At 38.1% G+C, this 21348-nt stretch overlaps 1 long non-coding RNA gene across 1 annotated transcript; it reads left to right on the top strand.

Moving 5' to 3' along the window:
* Window positions 1–10632: 10632 nt before the first annotated feature.
* On the top strand, window positions 10633–14248 carry LOC110712277. Its single transcript, XR_002509543.1, has 3 exons — window positions 10633–10977; window positions 12636–12784; window positions 14060–14248. It is a non-coding gene; the product is annotated as an uncharacterized LOC110712277 (long non-coding RNA).
* The last annotated feature ends 7100 nt before the right edge of the window (window positions 14249–21348 follow it).

Raw genomic sequence — 21348 nt, 5'->3', positions numbered from 1 at the left:
TGTTGAACCCTAGAAGTAGGAGGGAACGACTCAGATCACGCAAGTCTGATGTAAAGAGTCGTCTTGGAGATAACAAGGCTCCTCTTAAAGATCGTCTAGGTCCGAAAACACAAGGAATTGAGTTTAAGACTCCTAAGATGCCAAGAAAGAAGAACTATGTGAAAGGAAAGGGTAAAGAAAAGATGGTGCATAGGGAGAAACAACCGAAAAAGTTCAAGAGAGGTGAAAGGGGTGAAAGTTCGACTAGGGGTGTGACGGTTTGGGCTACAAAAGACACATTAATGGTGAAGGCCGACCTCATTGAGCAAGAGAAGGATGTTCCTAAAGAGAAGAGAGATTAGATCAATAGTGCTTTGCATGTTATGATTTATAATTATTATTTAAAATAAGGCATATGATGCCAATACTTGCAGTCGTATTTATTTTGATAATAGCACCTTTATTTCAGCCTTAAAAATAAAAATTATAATGACTTTATTTATTATTTATTTATCCGAGTCAAGGAGTCGGACACAATGGAAGAACGAAAATAAAAACTCGAACAATTAATTCGCAACGAATGCGCCAATAATCCAAAAATAAAACGGGAAAACTGAAAGTCCACCGTGTCATGGTGAAAGAATCCTGTGACACGATACAAATTCCCGCGTCACGGCAAATTATTTTTTTTTTATAGGGGGTGACGTGGCACGGGACATTTATCCCGTCAGACGGGATAAATTCCCGTGTCACGAGAGTCCCTCTTTCCTTTTTTCTTCGTTCAGGCCCACCGTGTCACGGTGAACAGTACCGTGACACGGTACGGTATCCCGTGTCGCGGCAATTCCCCCTTTTTTTTTTTTACCGTGACGCAATGCTGAACTGACGCGCGTATTTGATCAACAGAAGGCGGATTTTTTTTATTTTAAAGTGGTCGGGCCCCCTTGAGGGCTGCCTACGTATCCTAAAAAGGAATCAGGCCAAACGTAGCTCTATTGGGTCATGAACCCATGAGACTAGGCATAGAATTTCTTGAGTTGATCCAAGTTGGTTAAATTATGGAAGCCGTTACCGTCCATGTCTACCAATTGTGCCGCTCCGCCAGACAGGATGGCTTTAACAATGTACGATCCTGACCAGTTCGGTCTGAATTTTTCTCTTGGATCTAACACATTTTTACGAAGTGCCTTAAGCACTAGGTCACCCTCTTTGATATTTCTGGTCTTGACTTTTTTATTAAAATGTCGTGCCATACGCTGTTGGTAGGTTTGGACATGATGCAAAGCTGCCAAGCATTTTTCATCAAGCAAGACCAGTTCGTCGTATCTTGCTCTAATCCAGTCGACTTCATCTAATTGGCTTTCCAATGCGATTCGAAGAGAAGGTATTTTGAGCTCAATGGGTTATACAGCTTCAACTCCATAGACCAAAGAGAAAGGGGTAGCCCCTGTCGATGTACAAACAGAGGTTCGATAACCCCAAAGGGCGAAATGTAGCTTACTTGGCCAATCCTTGTAATTTTCTGTCATCTTTTCGATGATAGTTTTCACATTTTTGTTGGCCGATTCGACTGCTCCGTTCGTTTGTGGTCTGTAAGGTGATGATCGGTGATGTTTGATGCGATATTTCTGTAATAATTCCGCGAATTCGGCTTGGAAATGTGTTCCATTATCACTAATCATCTCATGTGGTACCCCATAGCGGCATATGATATTTTTCTCAACGAATTGAGCTACGTGTTTTGCCGTCAGCTTGGCATATGAGGCAGCCTCGACCCATTTGGTGAAGTACTCGATTGCTACGAGAATGAATTCATGCCCCCCTTGTCCTGGTGGTGTTATTTTTCCAATGATGTCAATGCCCCAAGTGGAGAAAGGCCATGGAGAAGTATACGTGTAGAGAAGCGAAGGTGGAACATGCTGTAAGTTTGCGTAGATTTGACACTTCATACATTTCTTGACGTACTCGTGACAATCTCTCTCCATAGTAGTCCAATAGTAATTAACCTTGTCGTTGAATCTTTTGGACTAACATCTTTGCATTCATCTGAGTTTCACATATACCAGCATGAAGGTTTTCCATGGTTTTATGTGCTTCTTTCTTGGCTATACATAAGAGATTCCTTCCTGTTGCAGTTCTCTTGTGGAGTTCTCCCCTGATGAGCACATACTGTGAGGTCAGGAGCCTCAAAGCACGACGTGCCCTTTTATCAGTATTAGGAGGGTATTCTGCTCTTGTCACATAATTAAAGATGTCTGTATACCATGGCTCTTCATCTTCTTCCTGTGGTTCTTGTTCATCGTCAAGTGCATGAACATACGCTGGCTCATATCTTCTCTCTATGGTCAGTGGCATTCTGATTGTGTCAGCTGGAATTCGCACCATTGATGCTAATTTAGCTAGTGCGTCGGCGAACAGGTTTTCTTCTCTTGGCAAATACGTATATTCCACTTCATCTAGTTGCTCCGTGAGAGTTTCTAAATGAGCTTGATACGTAGTGAGACTTTCACTTCTCACTTTCCATCTCTTGGAGATTTGGTTAATGATTAGTGAAGAATCACCGTAGATTCTGAGTTTCTTGATTCCCATGGCGACAGCTGTTTCTAACCCCAAAATGTATGCTTCATATTCTGCGGCATTGTTGGTGACATCAAAGTCAAGCTTCATGGAAATTGGGATGTGCTCTTCATTGGGTGATACGAGCAAGACTCCTACACCACATCCCTTTTGGTTTGAAGCTCCATCGAAATAGAGCGTCCAACTATCATCTTCAGTCATGAATAAATCTTCGTCGGGGAAATCGTACTCATCTTCTTCTTTTTCAGCTTCTTCTAGCAGAAAGTCTGCTAAGAAATCAGAAACTGCAGAACCTTTGATGGCTTTTTGTGGCACAAATCTCAAGTCAAATTGAGCTAGATTGACTATCCACCTTGATAATCTGCCGTTGAGTGTTGCTTTCTCGAACAAGTATTTGAGAGGATCCATCTTGGACACGACATGCACTGTATGAGTGAGCATGTAATGTCTTAGTTTCTGTGCGGCCCATACAAGTGCGAGACACAACTTCTCGAGTGGTGTGTATCGCGTCTCATATCCTTGAAGTTTCTTGCTCAAGTAATAGATTGAATTCTCCTTGCTTTCGATCTCTTGTGCTAGCATTGCCCCCATCGTTTCTCTTGTGACCGTAAGGTAGAGTCGAAGAGGAAAGTCAGGTATTGCTGGCGCTAGCACAGGTGGGTTTGCCAAATACTCTTTGATCTTGTCGAAAGCCTTTTGGCAATCATCATCCCATGTGACTGGGACATTCTTCTTAAGCTTCTTGAATATAGGTTCACATATCGCTGTGAGCTTTGATATGAACCTACTTATATACTGCAACCTTCCAATGAAGCCTCGAATCTCCTTCTCATTTTTGGGTGGTGGCATTGCCGTGATCACTTTTACTTTTGAAGGATCTATTTCAATCCCTCGAGAACTGATCACATATCCAAGTAATTTGCCTGACGTGACTCCGAATGCACATTTTGCTGGATTTAATCTCATGTTGTACTTACGGAGTCTTTCAAAAAACTTGCGAAGTGCAACAATATGGCCTGGGCGATCTTTAGACTTAACGATCATATCATCGACATAGACCTCCACCTCTTTGTGCATCATGTCATGTAATAATGATGTAGCTGCTCTTTGTTAGGTGGCACCCGCGTTTTTCAACCCGAATGGCATTACCGTATAGCAATATGTACCCCATTGCGTGATGAATGTGGTTTTCTCCATGTCTTCTTCGGCCATCAATACCTGATTATATCCGGCGTAACCATCCATGAATGACAGGAGTGCATGGTTTGTTGTATTATCGACCAGAATGTCAATGTGAGGTAGAGGGAACCCATCTTTTGGGCTTGCTTTATTGAGATCCCTGTAATCAACACACATTCTGACCCTTCCATCCTTCTTTGGAACTGGAACCACATTTGCTATCCATTCCGGATACTTGGATACTCTGATGAAACCTGCGGCCAATTGCTTCCTGATTTCTTCCTTGATTTTGAGAGCCACATCTGGTTTCATTCGGCGCAGCTTTTGTTTGACGGGCTTCATACCTGGAATGAGTGGTATTGTATGCTGAGCTATTTCCATGTCAATTCCTGGCATATCTTGGTATGAACAAGCAAATACATCAACAAATTCACTAAGCAAGTTAATTAGCTCTTTGCGTTCATCTTGACTTAGTGTTAATCCAATTTTTACTTCTTTAACAGTCGTATCATTGGAAATGTTAATTGTTTCTGTATCTTCAATAACTGCTGTTTTATTTTCGTGTTCTTCCATTGCTTTTATTATTTCTTTGTCATTTTTATCATTAGCAAAGCAATATTGATCAGGGCTAGAGGAATGGCACGCATCGTAAGCAAAGGTACTCATTTTATTGAATTCACTGGCTAATACATCAAGAGAGGCAAGGTCGGCTGCGACCTCACCAGAATTATTAGGGCTAGAAAGAGAGGACTCAACAAGAGACTTAGGGTTGAACTCTATAGCAGAAAGAGGGTCGGCCTCAGACTCTAAGGACTCGTCTACGGACTTAGACTCAGACTCGGAATCGGACCCAGACGACTCAGACTCATTAAACATAGGACCTTCGCCAGCGGTTATTTCCAACTTCTCTCCACTCGGCGTAGTGATCCTCAATGTCTTGCGCCATCCCCTTGAAATGTTGTCAGCTTGGACGATTAACTCGGAGGGGTCAAAATCCTTGTTCGCTATGACAGCTTGAACGAGCTCGGAGTTATTATCGCAGACCGGCTTGGATTCAATTTTCTCCATTCCAAAAAGAAGGTTGATTCCCAGATCATCAGATTTCAGGCTAGCTGGCTTCTCGGCTGTGGAGAGCTCTTCATCAATGACGTCACAATCTAGGAACATCTCGAATCCCGGTTCACGGATCCCGTTATGGACAAATGGTTCGGGGAATTCATAGCGTGGGAAGTCTTCCCCTTCTTTGATGTACTGTCCATTGAGGGTGAACGGATATGGATCCATGGCCATTTCCATCTTCGTGATTCGAGCGTTATTGCGAGCCTTCATTTTCAATGCAGCTCGTTTCAGATCTTCTTTTGTTGGCTTGAATCACAAGCTAAAAATATCCTTCTTAAGCGCACCAGGATGGCCCCAAGATTCAGCCATTTTCTTTTTGAGTCCAAGGGTCATTCCAGGGAAATGACCTTGCTTCTTCAGAATGGCATTGATACTGATGTTTGAATAGGGATCGAAGTCGAGATGGCACTTTTCCTCCTCTTCGATCACGAGAACATCATCTAGTGAAAACCCCTAAAGATCTTCATCTTCTTCGCCATGTTCAACATGGACGATAGGAGTATCAATTACTTGAATGCGCATAGGAGAAGAATCGATAGTAATCGGAACCCCTCCAACTATGGCTTTCACTTTTTGGTGAAGCGATGACGGAATCGCCTTTAGCTCATGAAGCCAACGGCGTCCTAACAACAGATTGAAAGAGGCCTTCATGTCCACCACCTGAAATTTGGTGCGACGCTTAATGGCCCCAGTAGTTATATTCAGTATGATAGTACCTACGGCTTGACGACGAGTATTATCATAAGCTCGAATCCCTTGAGTGGAGGGAGTCAATTCTTCATTCTTTATACCCAACTTCTTTACAGTACGGAGTGGGCACACATTGATTGCAGAGCCATTATCAACCAGGTTCATGGGAACATTCATCTGACTACACACTACAGTGAGGTGTAAGGCCTTATTGTGTTGGTCCCCTTCCGGGGGTAGACCCTTATCAGAAAAGGAAATCATATTGCTAGTACTTGGCAGCTCAGTAGTAAGAAAGTTGACCAATCCTTGAGGAGTCATGTCATCATCGACTCCTATTTTCACCAGAGCACTCATCACAGCCTTTCGATGCTCGTGGGAAGTGGCCAAAAGCTTCCATACAATCATCTCCACCTTGGTCTTTTGCAGTTGTTTGACCACATCGCTACTCACAGGGTCGATGGGATCAACTATCAGATGTGATTGTGGTGGGGGGTGGAGGTGGATTAGGTTGTTGCAACCGTCCACTTCTGGTGAGAACCTTGACCTCAAAGTCCCCCCAAACGTCTTCACTGGTTCCAAGAGATGAACAGGCTATGTCTTTGAGATAGACGTCTTCATCATCACTATCCCAGATCCCATTCACTTCTTCAGTACTTGAGATAAATACAACCTCCGGGAGAGGTTCATTCACAGGTTGAATGAGTATTGATGGATCAAAGGAGACTTCATCTCCCATGATAGCCAAAGCATCAGAAAGAGGACCTGTTTGAATGTTAGGCTTCTTGCCCCCTGGAGGAACAGGAAGTTGATTAGCATCGATCAGATCTTGGATTGCATTCTTCAGCCTCCAACACTTCTCAGTATTATGACCCTTGCCTTGATGAAACTTGCAATAAGCATTGGGGTCATAGCTAGCGGCCCTATTCTCTGGCCGAGGTTTTAGAAATGGTCCGATTGGCATAATCAGTCCTTGACCATGCAAACGGTCATAAGCAGCATCATAAGTCATCCCCAAAGGCGTGTAAACCCTCCTTTGCCTTTGGAATCTTTGAGGAGGAGCATTAAGGGCCAGCACATCATTGATGTTGATATTGTTGGTAGCATTATTGGGCTTAGAAGACGAAGACGAAGAAGAAGGAGTGTCGTTCTTCTTATTTTTCCAAGTGTTGTTGTTATTGTTGCTACCAACAGACTTCATCAGTTCATCCTCGATATTGATTCCAATATCGTATACAACGTCAAAGGTACTCAGAGGCAGAAACTTCAAGTGTTGCTTGTACTTATGAGTCAGATTGGCAATGAACAAGCGAACCATTTCTTTCTCCTTGGGGGGATCCACCAGGAGCGCAGCTGTTTCCCTCCACCTGCTTAAGTAAGTGGTGAAGCCTTCATTCTCTTTCTGTTTGAGAATGGAGAGTTCACGTTCAGAAGTCTTGGCCTGGATGTTACACTTGTAACGATTCATGAAGCTTTCAGCAACATCCTCCCAAGTCATGACATGTTTGGATTCCAAAGAATAGAACCACTATTGACAGGCATGCTCTAAGGGAAGAGGGAACATCGTAGGGAAGAGTGTCACATCTACTCCCTTAAGAGCCATAGTTGCAGAAAAAGCCTTCAAATGGAAAAGCGGATTATCAGTAGGCTTGAATTTGGGAATGTCAGCAGTGGAAAACTTCTCAGGAAGCTTGTCTCTTATAGACGAAGAGGCGACAGGCTGTTCCACATAAGTGAACTCTTCAGAAATCTTGCTCATCTGTTCCTTAATCTTGTCCATTGCAACAGTAGTGACATTGTTCTGATTGTCTTGTTCTACAGTGCTGACTCTAGTGGTGAGTGTCTGCATCATGTCAGACAATCTTTCAATTGTCCTATTGAGGTTCTCGATGTCTTCCTTAGTGGCCATTGGTTGAAAGTAGACTGGAGATGGATTTTGTGGAGATGATTGAGGTGGTTTCCTTGTACGCCTCTTTGGTATAAGAGGTTGTTGAGGTATGGACTCGAACCGTAACAATCTACCCCTGCTTCTTGACCAAGTGCTGTGACACCGAAACAAACACACCTTTAATGACCAAACTTAACCTTAACCCATCCGGATAAAAAAAAATCTATGGTTTTGAAATTATTTTTGTTTTTTTTTAAAAAAACATATGGGAGGATACCATCCGACTTACTCCGAAAAAAAAACGACACAAAAACGAGACTTCCCTAAAATACGGTCAAAAAGTGGTGCACGAGTAAAAAAAAAAGTGTGTGAACACGATATGTGAGTGATTAGGTGAGGTTATAGACGCGTGTTTTGACCGTATAGCTAGACACGACACAAAACTGGACACAACATTCGCACGAAAATCGAAAAAAAAGACTGACAAGACACTTTCCTGGGCACCATGTCACGGTGCAGAGTGTCGTGACACGGTACAGTCTGCCGTCAGATGGTAGACTTCCCCGTGTCACGGAACTGTTCACCATGGCGCGACAGAACATGTCGTGACACGGTGCGCAGTTTCAGGTCAGTTTTGTGATTTTTTCAGATTTTAATCGATTTTAGGTCCGTTCTAATTACTAAGTGAGGATTAAAACCCCCGGTCATGGGTTAAACAAAAGAGCAAACACATGAGGATTAGTACCAAACAACCACGTCGCATTTAGGCACGATGATAAAAAAAGTTCGCAACCTAGAGTCGAGATCTATGTTTAACTATTGGTCAAGCTTTGGGTGTCAAAAGGGTACCATGGTTACGAGTTTGGACGCGTTAGCAAGGCAGCCTCTCTTGAGGGTGTATGCCAACGGGCGGCTCCGCGAGTTCGTGATGAAATCGAACTCGACTCCATGGTTTGGGTGGATTTAATAACTCGGATGAACCCTTATTGCCATGAGCGTTTTTGGGTCGATAGAGCTTAAATCCCCCGGGGCTAAGAGGCATGTAGAACACATACGTTTTCAGAAAAATCGAAGGAAGTCGACTGTGAGAAAAGAAAATAAGCCACCGGACTGATTTTAGGACTGCCGTGGCACGGCAGTCAGAAAATCTGACTGGTGCCCTGTTTTCTTTTGTGCGCAACCAAGTTATCCAATTTTTCCTACGGGACAGACCTGAACGCGACGTTAAAACGTCTATGCAGATGCAAAAATGCCAAATTAATCACCGGAATATTTTTTCAAGAATCTTTCAAGTCTCATCCACTCATCTTAATTAAATACCGATCACTCAAATCGATAAATAATTAAGAATCGTCCCCAGTGGAGTCGCCAAATTGTAGGCGTCGTTCGAAGTGCGCCTACGTAAAAAGCATGTGTGAGTATTCTTGGCACTCATAGGAAGTGGGAATTGAAATTACGATTACGGACAACGATTAGGGACAAATAAAGTAGGGAGCCGCCAACAAGTTTTTAAGGAACTTATAAACCGTTCACGGATCATAAAAGACAACCACGAATAAGGGACAACGATAGGCAACAACGATTGACCCGTGAAGGTTACACCCCATTCATAATCCATGAGATTACTAACTCCATATGGTTCGGAACCACGAAAGGAGGATCGGGGATGATGGTATGAAGTGAGTCATGGAGTCACATTCGCCCGTATTGGCCTCTACTCGATTCTTATAGTGAAAAACATTCCTGGGATCTCAAAGGCATACAAACAAAAATTCAATTTGCTCCAAACTATTATTATGCTAAATTGGTTGTATATTAATGCAACACATAATTCTAAAATATTGTGATCACTTGATTTAATAACAAGATTAAAAAGGAAACTAAGCCGGTTGTCCAAATTATCTTATTAGGCGTGATTTTCAATTACATATTCCCTTTAACATGCAATATGGTGATCAATAAAAAAATATAATAGAATAAACATTAATATTGGAACCAATTTAATCACAATTCCAACAACATAAAATCGTTATAAAAATAATAAAAACAAAAGGAGCATGATCCTTACTTCGATTCTGTTTGTTTGAAAATACAAAATAATATGCGAGTTAGTAACTTCAAGGAAATAAATAAACAATAACTAAATTAAATTAAATAAAATAAAATTGATTTTGGGGCCAAACCCTCAAACAGTTCTACCTTTCACGCCTTGGTTTAAGGACAAAACCTCGAGTAAAATATAGACTCCTTTGAGTGCTTGAATAAGGAATTTTGAAGTGAAAAGGGTAGGCTAGTGTTTAGGCTAATAGCATAGAAGAGAGAAAATAAAATAATAGAATTACTCGGTGCCCCGTTCATCAGAAATGAGGGGTATTTATAGGGAAAATGTGCCGAGGGAGCACACGGAACCCTAAAATGATAAAAAACCTAAAAAAGTATCCCGTGACGCGGTCAGACTGTACCGTGACATGGGAAGCCCCACCGTCAAACGGTACACTTTCCCGTGACACGGTATAGTGTTGGAGTGACGCGGGAAATTTTCAGAAAACGGGATGAAAAACACGTTAAGGGTTTACGCGGAAAGGACACGGAACGTCCCGTGTCACGGCAGACCACCCGTGTCACAGGAATTCCCACCGTCAGACGGGAAAGAGTCCCGCGACACGGTGGCAGTCTGCCGTGGCGCGGGAACTTTCAGTCCATTTTTCCGTCTAAATTCATTTTTTAACCCTAATTTCTTTCGGCTTTTTAAGTGCCGATTGATAATTTCGGGCTTTTTTCTGAATTTTATTATTCGGGCTAAAATAAGAAAATAATTAAATAAAAATAAATAAAAGGTTTAGGCCAAAAATAAACAATAAAATAAAAAAGGTTTGGGCTAAAAATTAATTAAAACTATGCTTTTACCAGACATCAAGATTAATCCACACTAGTGGAAAAAATCTCATTCGTAACAGGCTATTTGTAACGGGCATACCGTTACATTAAATATATTCGTAACGGGCAAAATAGTGTCCGTTACGAATACTTAGTTATTCGTAACGGGCAAAATAGTGTCCGTTACTTCATTTGCCCGTTACGGATATTATATTACAAGTAACGGGCATATTGAGCCCGATACAACTGCTTGAGCGTGGCCCATATGATAAGAGGAGCCCATTACTTGGCTTTGGCTTTTTATTAGGGTTTACCTAGCCGACATTCACCTCTTTTCTCTCATTTCACACAGTCACTCTCTCTCCTCTCCTCTCCTCCATCAATCTTCCCCATTCAATTGGTGATGAAACAAGGCGAGAAAAATGGCGATATGGGACGAGGAGAGAGAAAAAATGGTGAAATTGGGGGTTTTGATGATTTTTAGATCGGAGGGTTTATTGATTTTGCTCTAAGGCTTCTCCATTCTCCAACTCGCTAGATCTAGCTTAGTCAACCCAGCTTTCCTCTTTGTAAAAGAAATAAAATCAAATCAAATTGAATTTCGTCAGTCCAAGCAATTGAAGCGTTCCATTGAAGCGCACTTGACGTTCTCCATTGAAGCAGCTTCTGAAGTAAGTTAAAGTTTCTTTTTCTAATCTTATCAATTTCACAATCTAGGGTTTATCTTTGATTTAATTTAATTGTTTAAGGTTCGAATATCTGAATGGTTCAAATTAGTAAGATTATGAAAGATCATAACCAGCGATTATGTTGTTAGAAAACAAAATTATGACCCGAATTTGATAATTGTATCAAATATGCCTTAAATTATGTGATTTTCCGAGCGTAATTTGATAATTGAATCAAACATGCCTAAATTTATGTGTTTTTTCGAGCCTAATTTGATAATTTAACCTGAAATTATGTTTTCGAAACAAGGGTTTTTCTGCTTTTAGATTTTAATTTAATTTTTTTTCCCTAAAAATTATGCCTTTTTCAAATAACTGCAGCACCGTAAATTATATACTACAGATCTTTGTTTCTAAGCTAAAGGTTTAAACTGGTATTGTTTTGATGATTTTTGTTATTTAATTTTATGGCTTATGATATGACTCGTGATTTTTCGAAGTTTTTGGAGTTTGATTTACCCAGATTTGCTGAGTTGAAGCTAATTTTGATGTTTTTGGGTGGAAGGGATTGAATGTTTTTCTGGGGTTTTAGCTAGTATTGTTAATTCAAACTGTGTAAAAGGAATTAATTCTTTGAGGTTTATTTGTTTACTCGTGATTGATTGTTATTTGATTTCGGGTGTATGCCAGCTACATATTTTTATTATATCTCGATTTTTTGCTGCGTTTTCATGGTGTCTCTTGAAATATTTTGATGAATAATGTGTTGGGATAATAATGGAAGATGAAAAGTAAAGTGGAAGACTGAACAAACTGTAGAACCATCCTCCTCCGATGCGCTCAGTTCTCTCGCTTTTCCCCTTGATTTTTGCTCTTTTCGATTTCCCTTTTTTTTATAATTTAAATTTCTCTTGTAAAGTTTGTGGAATTAAATAAGCAGTCAAAAACTGAATAAAAAGAGGAGGTCTTCTCCCGTGATTAAATTATAGACAAGAGTCTTCATTCATACCTTAGATTTAGGTGAGCAGATTTTGTTTATATTTGATAAGATTTTGTTGAATCTGACCTGGTTTTATTGAATTTTAAACTAATTTATTTTACAGAACATTATATGCTAGCATGGTTAAGGTCTCTTGGCTCTGATCTATTCTCAATCCAAAGAATAATGATTCAGCGCTTTGTTATACTCTCTATTAGTGATTATATTGTTCTTCTTTTTTTTTATTTTTTTTTTTTCTGATCTATTCTGAGAAATTCTGATTGAAGCCATCATTGGCTGCTGCTGGTGTTAATAATGATGTTACTTTTTTTTTCTTATAATTAAAATAAATGTAGTAGTTGAAGAACAATCAGAATTTTTTCAAGGAAATTCAACAATAAGATATGTTAAGGTGTCTTATGTGAATGGAATATGAAAAATTGTTTAACTGTCAGTTTGAAGATTTAATTTTAGATGATGGAGTAAGAAATTAGATAATATTTAAGTTGATTTTATTGGGATGGATTTTACTAGTTTATTGCGTCATTTAGTGTTCCCTGTTGTAAGCTCTTCAACCTCTCAATATGTGTGTTTCTTTTTTTTTGGAATTTGTGAATATAAACTGGATTTTGTTGTTGAAAGTTTCTTGAGATTCTTACACAATCACCTACTTACATTTTAGGTGACTAAGCTCTCCCTTGAAGAAACTGAGAGTGTGACTGCTGACCATGGTGAGAGCATTAGTCATGTAACTTTTGGGCTAAGAACTAGATCAGGAACCAAGCAATTGAAGCTGGATCCGAATATCTACTTTGCTTTGATAAAGGAAAAGTATATATCCATACTCTTGTTCATGGATCGATGTTATGCCATATCTTGTCTTGTGTGGTCATATTATGTGTTCTTTTATATACTCCTTTTCTCCCATAACCTCAGTTAAGTGAGTGAGTTTATGTTTACCATGTCTATTTCCTTGGACATTTCTTGTTAGATTTGGTGCCATCTTTTATTTTCCGGGATTAATAACCTTAATTGGGCATGTACTATTAATTTTCATGACTACAAGTTATACACTGATAAAAATAACAATGATTCATCAGCTAATGAAATACCTGCAACATTATTCCAGTTTGAAGAATTTTTCTTTTGGACACAACATGCTCTAGGTAGGCTTAAAAGCCAAATAGATTTTTAATGAATGTATTAAATTTTATAGAAGAAGAAAAAAACATTAAATTATGTGTTCAGAAATGATTCTTAAGTAAGCACCTGATGCTTAGGTCTAGGTTTGATGTTAACTGTCTAGATATGCAAATCAATTACTGATTGTTTTAGATTTCGGACAAAGGAAATACATTGATTCATTATTCGTTGTTATATACACTCGGATGGTTCGTTGTCAGTTACTGCATTTCTTGCTTCAGTATCTGATTTTAGTTAAATGCAGATGAATTTCTGAATTCAGTAACCAGTGTTGTGTTGCTTATTAGCATTATAAATATCAAATTTAGAAAGTAATGATATAGCGCGATAGAGCTTAGAATCTCAAGTACATCATGGCTGATTTGTTTAATCCATTGAATATCCTGACAACAAAAACCAATGCCAATCTTCATGTCAAATCCGGGGATTAGGGGAGGCAAATGAATGATGAATGATATTTAATCCTGCAATCAACCAAAGATCATATAGAAAATTAGTGAAAATTATATATAATAAAGTTTTTATGATTCTTTGGCTAATATGCTAATAAGCACTAAGCAAACAACTAATTACTCGACGCACTTTTCTAATCTCCATGTATTATTATCTAATCTCCCAAATTATAGAAAGATATTACTTTGGCTGGCTGGCATAAGCAGGTTTTGATGTTGGCAATTACATGAAATACTCTGGTGGTTGTGTTCTAGGGTTCGCTTGATTTGATTTTCTGAAATTGCTGTAGGGCAAGCGGGGGTTGCCTACACACAAAGTGTTTTGTATTTTCTGACTGTAGAAGAAGTGTTCATTGTTTTGCTCTGAATGTAATATGGGTTGTTGCTGATTTAGTTTGTTATATGAGGAGAATGCTTCAATTTTATGGCTTAATAGGTTATTTATTTGTAGTGAATAAACAGCGTTATCAGGTTTTGATGGAGTGGAGATCCATGGAGCCCATGGCTACCTCATTGACCAATTCCTAAAAGATGGCTGTACAAAATTTAAGCTTCATCAAGACAGTATACAATTCTACAAGATTTTTCAAGTTCTTAGTCTACTATATGGAATATAAAACTTGTTTAAATTTTCATGTTGTATTACAGAGTATTATTTATTTAGTAGCTTTTGACTCATGTTGAGAGTTGTTGTAAAGTCAATTTGGACATTTGTGAAAGTTGTATATTTGATTTTATAATTAATTCAATTTTACATTTATTATTATTATTGACAATAGTAATTAAAATTTGGCATCATAGCAGATTATCAGGATAGCAGACTAGCAGGTATCACCTGCTGCATTTCTTTTTTTAATTTGGGTTCAATTGTATTCGTAACGGGCGGTCAAACTGCCCGTTACGAATAACATAGCCTATCCGTAACGGCAGCATACGTAACGCCCGTTGCCCGTTACGGATAGGCTATTTTTGCCCGTTACGGATAGCTATTTTTCCACTAGTGCCATGGACCGTTCAAAAATATGAACTTAATAAAATACGATTTTTTAAGCACTCTCGGATTAAATACTAAACCCGACCAATAGTAGCGGTGAAAGGTTATTTATCATCGGGTTTGGTTTTGGGGAGATATTTTTAGGTGTCTACAGTATGCCAGTTAGCCCCTATAAGCAATTTGACATGATTTAGTAATCGGCTTGGTTACAATCACATAAAGTGACCGACCTGATAAATGATCGTCTCACTTAGCTTAAATCGCCTAAACATTGGCTCGTCGCAAAGGCACCGACATAATGGTTCATAAACAACAGAAGCACCGACATACTGGTTCACAAGCAGCAAAAGCACCGGCGCACTGGCATGACAAAAGCAAAGTTCAAGCGAACTTTAATGGATCAACAATCGTTGATCTTCGATAGTTTCCTTGGGATTATTATCGTAACAACTGAGGATGACTTCAAGTGAAGTTATCTTCAACAGCATTTGCTAAGATTGTGGAGGTTGTCACCAAAGATTTGAGAGGATAACACGAGATGGGCGGTCTTCGACAGCACTTCGCTAAGATTATGGAAGTTGTCACCAAAGATTTGAGAAGATAGCACGAGATAGGCGGTCTTTGACAGCACTTCGCTAAGATTGTGGAGGTTGTCACCAAAGATTTGAGAAGATACCACGAGATGGGCGGTCTTTGACGGTACTTTGTTAAGATTGTGGAGGTTGTTACCAAAGATTTGAGAAGATAGCACGAGATGGGCGGTCTTCGACAACACTTCGCTAAGATTGTGGAGGTTGTCACAAAGATTTGAGAAGATAGCACGAGATGGGCGGTCTTTGACAGCACTTCGCTAAGATTGTGGAGGTCGCACGAGATGGGCGGTCTTCGACAGCATTCGTTAATATTGTGGAGGTTGTCACCAAGATTTAAGAGGGACGGTTCATGATAAGGCGGTCTTCAACGACTTTTGCTATGATTGGGAAGGTTGTCACTATAGGAAAAGGCTCGAGATGTAGTAGCATTGATCGACGGTGTTCCCTAGCTTGTGGAGGGTTGTCACAAACAAATGTAGTTGATTTCAAGAGAAGTTATCTTCGATAGCGTTCCCTATCTTGTGGAAGGTTGTCACAACGACAAATGCAACAATCGGTTAACCTCAGAGACGTGTGCTCAACGGTGCAAGATACACGTTTCTTAACCCTTTTATCTGTTTAATAACGCTAGTTAGCAGGTGTCGACGTTACAAGAATGATTTAGGATCGCTGAATCAATCTCCGTCCGTATCGCTACTTTGACTTTTGTTTTCAAAACTTGCGTTTCTCCAAACTCAGTCAAAGTGGGGGCTTCTGTAGACACCCATTTGTGTCTCCCCAAAACCAAACCCAGTGATGAATACCTTTCGTGTCATTTAATTATCAAACAAAGCGAAAGTGTGAAAAGTCTAGTGATGAGGATGTTTTTATTAAAATAACTCTTCTTTCTGTTTTTAAAAATATTTCTTTTTTTACCCTATTTATGAAAAACATGCATTCCAGTTTAGTTTGGTCCATGATATGGGTCCAATAATGGTGTAGTTTGATGGGGCTTGAAAATATCTTTCCAATTCAACGATATATTATAAGCCCAATTCCGATGAATAATAAGGAAGTTATGGCCAAAATACTAAACTAGGCCCGAACCGGATTTTACCTACGGTCCAATGATCATGTGGAGGGTACAAAGGTCTAATCCTATTCCTAAACTAATTAGGATTAATTAGAAGCTTCTATAAGTTTCTAAAAGATCTTAATTATCCTTTTTTGAAAAGATAAGATTAAAGAATTTGAGTTAAATAAAAACTTTCCTTTTATAAAAACTTTCTTTTTTTAAATCCTAATTATATTCGAATTTAAAGTTGTCAAAGACAGTCAGATATTAATTTCGTACCTCATAATCTTTATCCAAATCTTATATGGTTTAATCAAGAATTTCTTGATTCTCTCTCTCTCTCTTTCTAGTCAAGTCTTTTACAAACACAATTCCTCATACATTAGCACTAGACACACCTAGCCAAGTTCGAAGTTGCCTTCGCCCTAGACGTGAAAGATTTGATATTTCTGAGGGTTTTGTCCCAAATCACTATTTCAAATATTTAATTTAATTCTTTTGATTTTATTATTTTCCTTGAAGTTACTAACGCGTGTATTTTGTTAATTAAAAGAGGTACGAGGCATCCGAGTAAGTTCTTTAATTGATTTATGGATATTATGATATAGAAATCATGCGTAGATTGTTATTTTGATTCCTAGTGTCATGTTAGGATGTTTTATTGCTTCCTAGTATCATGTTTAGGGTAACAACTATAATTTCTAATATCAAACATGACAATTGTGATTCTTGTGATGCTTCCTATTTTTTTTCCTAATATTCATGTTAGTATCATGTTAGGGTTAAAGCTTTGATTTTTATTGTTTTAGTGACATGATAGGGTTTGTTATTAATCTTGTTAGTATCATGCCTAGGATCTTGCTATTATGCTTTAACATGATTATTTTATGATGATTATTATAATTGTTATAATAATTGTTATTATGAGTATTATGTTGCTTGATTATATTTATTATTATTGTTTGATCACACCTTTTATGCATGTTTAAAGGGAATTTGTACTTGTAATCACGCTTAATAAGATAATTAATAATCTTGTTTAGGGTTAATTTGATTATAATTTAAGTGATCAACAATAATAGATTTATTTGTGCATTAAATTCAACCAACATAGATAAACAGGTTTAGGGTTAATCCTATTGATTGCATGTTAGTCAGAAAGCGCACATGAATACGGTCAGAATAAAGTAGAGGCCTATTATTAGGGCAGGTTCAATCTCTTTTAGGTTTGATTTGTACCTTCATCCCCGAACTACCAGTCATGGTTCCAAACCTATTGGAGTTGCCGATCTTCTGGATCGTTAAGGGGTGTAACCTTCACCTCGTGAACGGTTTACAAGTTCCTAAAACTTGTTGGCGACTCTTTTGCTCTATCTTCTTTTCCTTTGGACGCCACCGTACTTTAGTGCATGATCACAGTGTGGTTCAAGTTTGGGGTAATGCTTGAAATATTCCCTACAGTTAGGAAGCCCAAAACTTTCTTATCCACTCCATATGGCCCGCCACTATAGGGGATGAGGCCCATGATAGGCCTCGTGCTCGATCTAGGCCCTTTGTGTAACCTTATAGGATCCGTCCAATTGGGGGCTATTTTACTACTCCAAAGATCGTTAGTACCTCTAGCTATGGCAAAACGACGACCCAAATGTACGAACTTAATTATCTCCATAATTTGATCCAATTATATATCTAGTAATTGCACATGACGAAGACATAACTCTTTCATAACAGACAAGAATCACATAATTATACCTTTGAAGTGTGATTTCCATGTAGCTATTTGATCGGCAAATCAAGGAGAGAATAGAGCCCCAAGCATGACTCCTCTACTTAGCTCACGGGATTCAAATGATGAGTCGTCCACCAATGCTAGATTCGTTGAATGAAGGAGGAAAACTACGATCACTACCTTTGCGGACAGCTGACCACCACACGAACCACCACCACCACGAAACACACCACCTCCGTCGAGAAGGGAAGAGAGAGCCGTGAGAGAGAGAGAGTTTAAGAGAGGCTTGGTTTCATGTTTGCTAATTAGGGTTTTCACAAATTAACAGTAAACTATTCTCGGGGAAAAAACTAGGCACCTAGCCTATTTATATTCCTATTATAATTAGACTAGGTTACGAAGCCCAAAGCCCTCCATTCTCCTCCATATGGTCGGCCACCTAGGGGATTAAGCCCATCATGGGCCTTGTCCTCTAATGCTTAATCTAGGCCCTTTGTGTGACCTTAAAGGATCCGTTCAATTGGAATTTGGCCTATTTTACTAACCCAAAGATCGTTATTACCTCTAGCTACGATATAACGACAACCCAAATGGACAAACTTAATTATCTCCATAATTTGATCCATTTATACATGTAGTAATTTCACTTGACGAAGACATAAATCCTTCATTATTAATGGTCTAATAGAGTATATAACTCGTAAAATAGTCGTAGGCTAAAAGTAGTGAGTTTAGTTGTGTCTTGTTTTCACCGCTGCCCAAAAAACAAAAAAAGGTTAGGCACCCTTAACTCTTTCATTAAACCTTATTCCATATCATTTATTTTTCATATCTATAGTACTATATAAAAAGAAAGGACTTCTTCGTCGATAAATATAAATTTTGCTTTTCCTAAAATACCCTTCTATTTTTTAAAAATTACATTATTTACCAATACAATTAAAAATTAATTGAAAACTACCCATTAACATAAACCATTATTTAAATAAATAAATAACTACATATCACCCTATACTAACTGCTACATTTCTTTCACATAAATGTATATCTTCAACTATTCTTACTCCCTATAAAAAATAAAACTGCTCTTGATTTTTTTTTTTAATTTATTGTTAATTTCTTTTTTTTTTATATGATATATGCATAGTGTGTACCTCTTCACTTGTACATGTAAAGTTAAAAGTACAATCATTAGAAACATAAAACACTCCTCAACATCATAATACAAAATTAAGAACTAAACAATGAACTCTCTTATTCAAGCTTAAGTCTCCTTCCTGCTCCTTCCATGGTCACCACCCCTTACCCTAAATCCGGCCAACGTAGCCATCCCTAAACCCCTAAAACAGACCATTCATAAAGGGTCTGTTCTCATTGACTGAACTGAGCTGAACTGAACTGAAATAAATATTTTATAAGAGAAGGAAATTAGGAGCTGAACTGAGCTGAACTGAACTGACCAGAATTTCAACGTATGAGAACAGACCCGAAACCCCTAAATTTGACGACCTCTTACCCAAAATAAACTTCAAATTGCCACAATCAAAACAAAAATCAGTCGAGCACTATATATTTTCCTCGCTCAAACCCTACAATCGCAGAAGTTCTGTCACTCTGAATATCATGATTCAAAGCAATAATTTTGACAACCCCAATTGAAGGAAACATGTCTTCAATTAAATGCATTGACAATAATACTCCTTGTCACAGTAAACTTGCCGAAAATCTCTCAATGTTGTTCTTCATTACCATATTTTGCCAGCGAAACTGACACCCATTTCTTCATCATTCACCATTTTTACTTCTGAAAAATGGTCATTAATTATTATTTGCATCACCATAAATTACTAACTATATAAACAAAAGCAAAAATTTAACTGCCATCTTCAAAAACTAACTTTGATTATCATCTTGTTTAGCTTTAAATGTTAGGTTAGCTACACAACTTGTTTTTATTGTACTTCTAATGCTTTGGTTTATGCCCACTAACCGTTCGATAAAATGCATATATACATACAACCTATAGAAATTAGGGCTCATAAACTCGGCCCATAACACGACCGTAAGATATACACTAAATAGGCTTAACAGAGTAATTTGTTTTTATGAAACGTTTCATAATAGAGGAAAGCTAGGCTGCTGTTCGGTGGTGAATGGGGGTGGGGAGGGGGGCTACTGCCTGCTGTGCGTCGGGAAGTTGGGCTGCTAACAGGGTGGGATTCCGGAAGGAGGCTAGGTTTTTACTAAATATTTTTGTTTTGTTTTTTTTAATAATAAATTAAAATTGGACCAATTAAAAGGTGATACGTGGCTAGTTATTAGCTTGAGCGGATTATCATAAATTCATAAGTTTGATCAAATTAATTTAGAAGAGTTAATGTTGAACAATATTAATAATTGAATGAAAATATAATAAGAGGTTATATATAAGAAGAGTTTTTTAATTAAATTAAGGCAAAATGGCCTCAACAGTACAAACTTTTAACAAGGTGTAAAGAGCATCATGAACTTTAACTAGTAGCTATAACAATACAAACTTCTTCATTAGAGGCACAAAATATCGTTAATGAAGCTTAATACCAAAATTTTTGTTGAAAACTAGGTATCCTATATTTTATTATGAGAAAAAAAATATCACCTAGCATTGCGTGCCTCGATTTGTATGCGAAAAAAAAATGATCAAACGAGGTTTTGGAGGTCAATTTGGTCAGTATGGGTCAATTTTTGAGATCAAATTTAGCAAAAAAAAATTATAAAAAAGCATCAATTTGTGTGCTATAAAAATGTATCGATTAACATCATGGGTCAATTTGGATCTTGAGGACTAAATGATATCAGAATTTGCAAAAAGTTAATAAAATATAAAAGATTTCACATTTTCGACAAAATTTTCGATCCTAGGTTTTAATTATGATATTTTGTGCACCCATTGAAGAAGTTGGTGTTGTTACGACTATTAGTCAAAGTTCATGCTGCTCTATGCACCTTGTTAAAAGTTGATGTTGTTGAGGCCAATTTTGCCTTAAATTAAACCCTATCGTAGTTATAGAAAATCAAAGACCTAAAGTTACGCCAATGAAGAGTTTTAGTTAAAGAGACTAAATATTAATACAATTTAATATGGTGAGTGAAAAGTGATGACACATAGATTGACATGTATCACACATGTGGCATATGGGTGACACATATCATTACCATGTTGTCCTCATGAGTTTTAATAACATTATAGATAGATTTCACAAACCGGTAAAATGACTGTTTTGAAAATGTAGAAGTTAAAGGTGAGATTGTTTCTAGATTTCGAAAGGGTGAGATTGTTTTGAGAAAAAATGACAAAGAGGAGATTATTAGTTTCCATTTTTCTTTTACT

This window comes from Chenopodium quinoa, unplaced genomic scaffold, assembly GCF_001683475.1.
Source record: "Chenopodium quinoa cultivar QQ74 unplaced genomic scaffold, ASM168347v1, whole genome shotgun sequence".
Taxonomy (NCBI): Eukaryota; Viridiplantae; Streptophyta; class Magnoliopsida; order Caryophyllales; family Amaranthaceae; genus Chenopodium; species Chenopodium quinoa.
The sequence above is the reverse complement of the archived record's forward strand: the minus strand, read 5'-3'. Positions and strand labels throughout refer to the sequence as shown.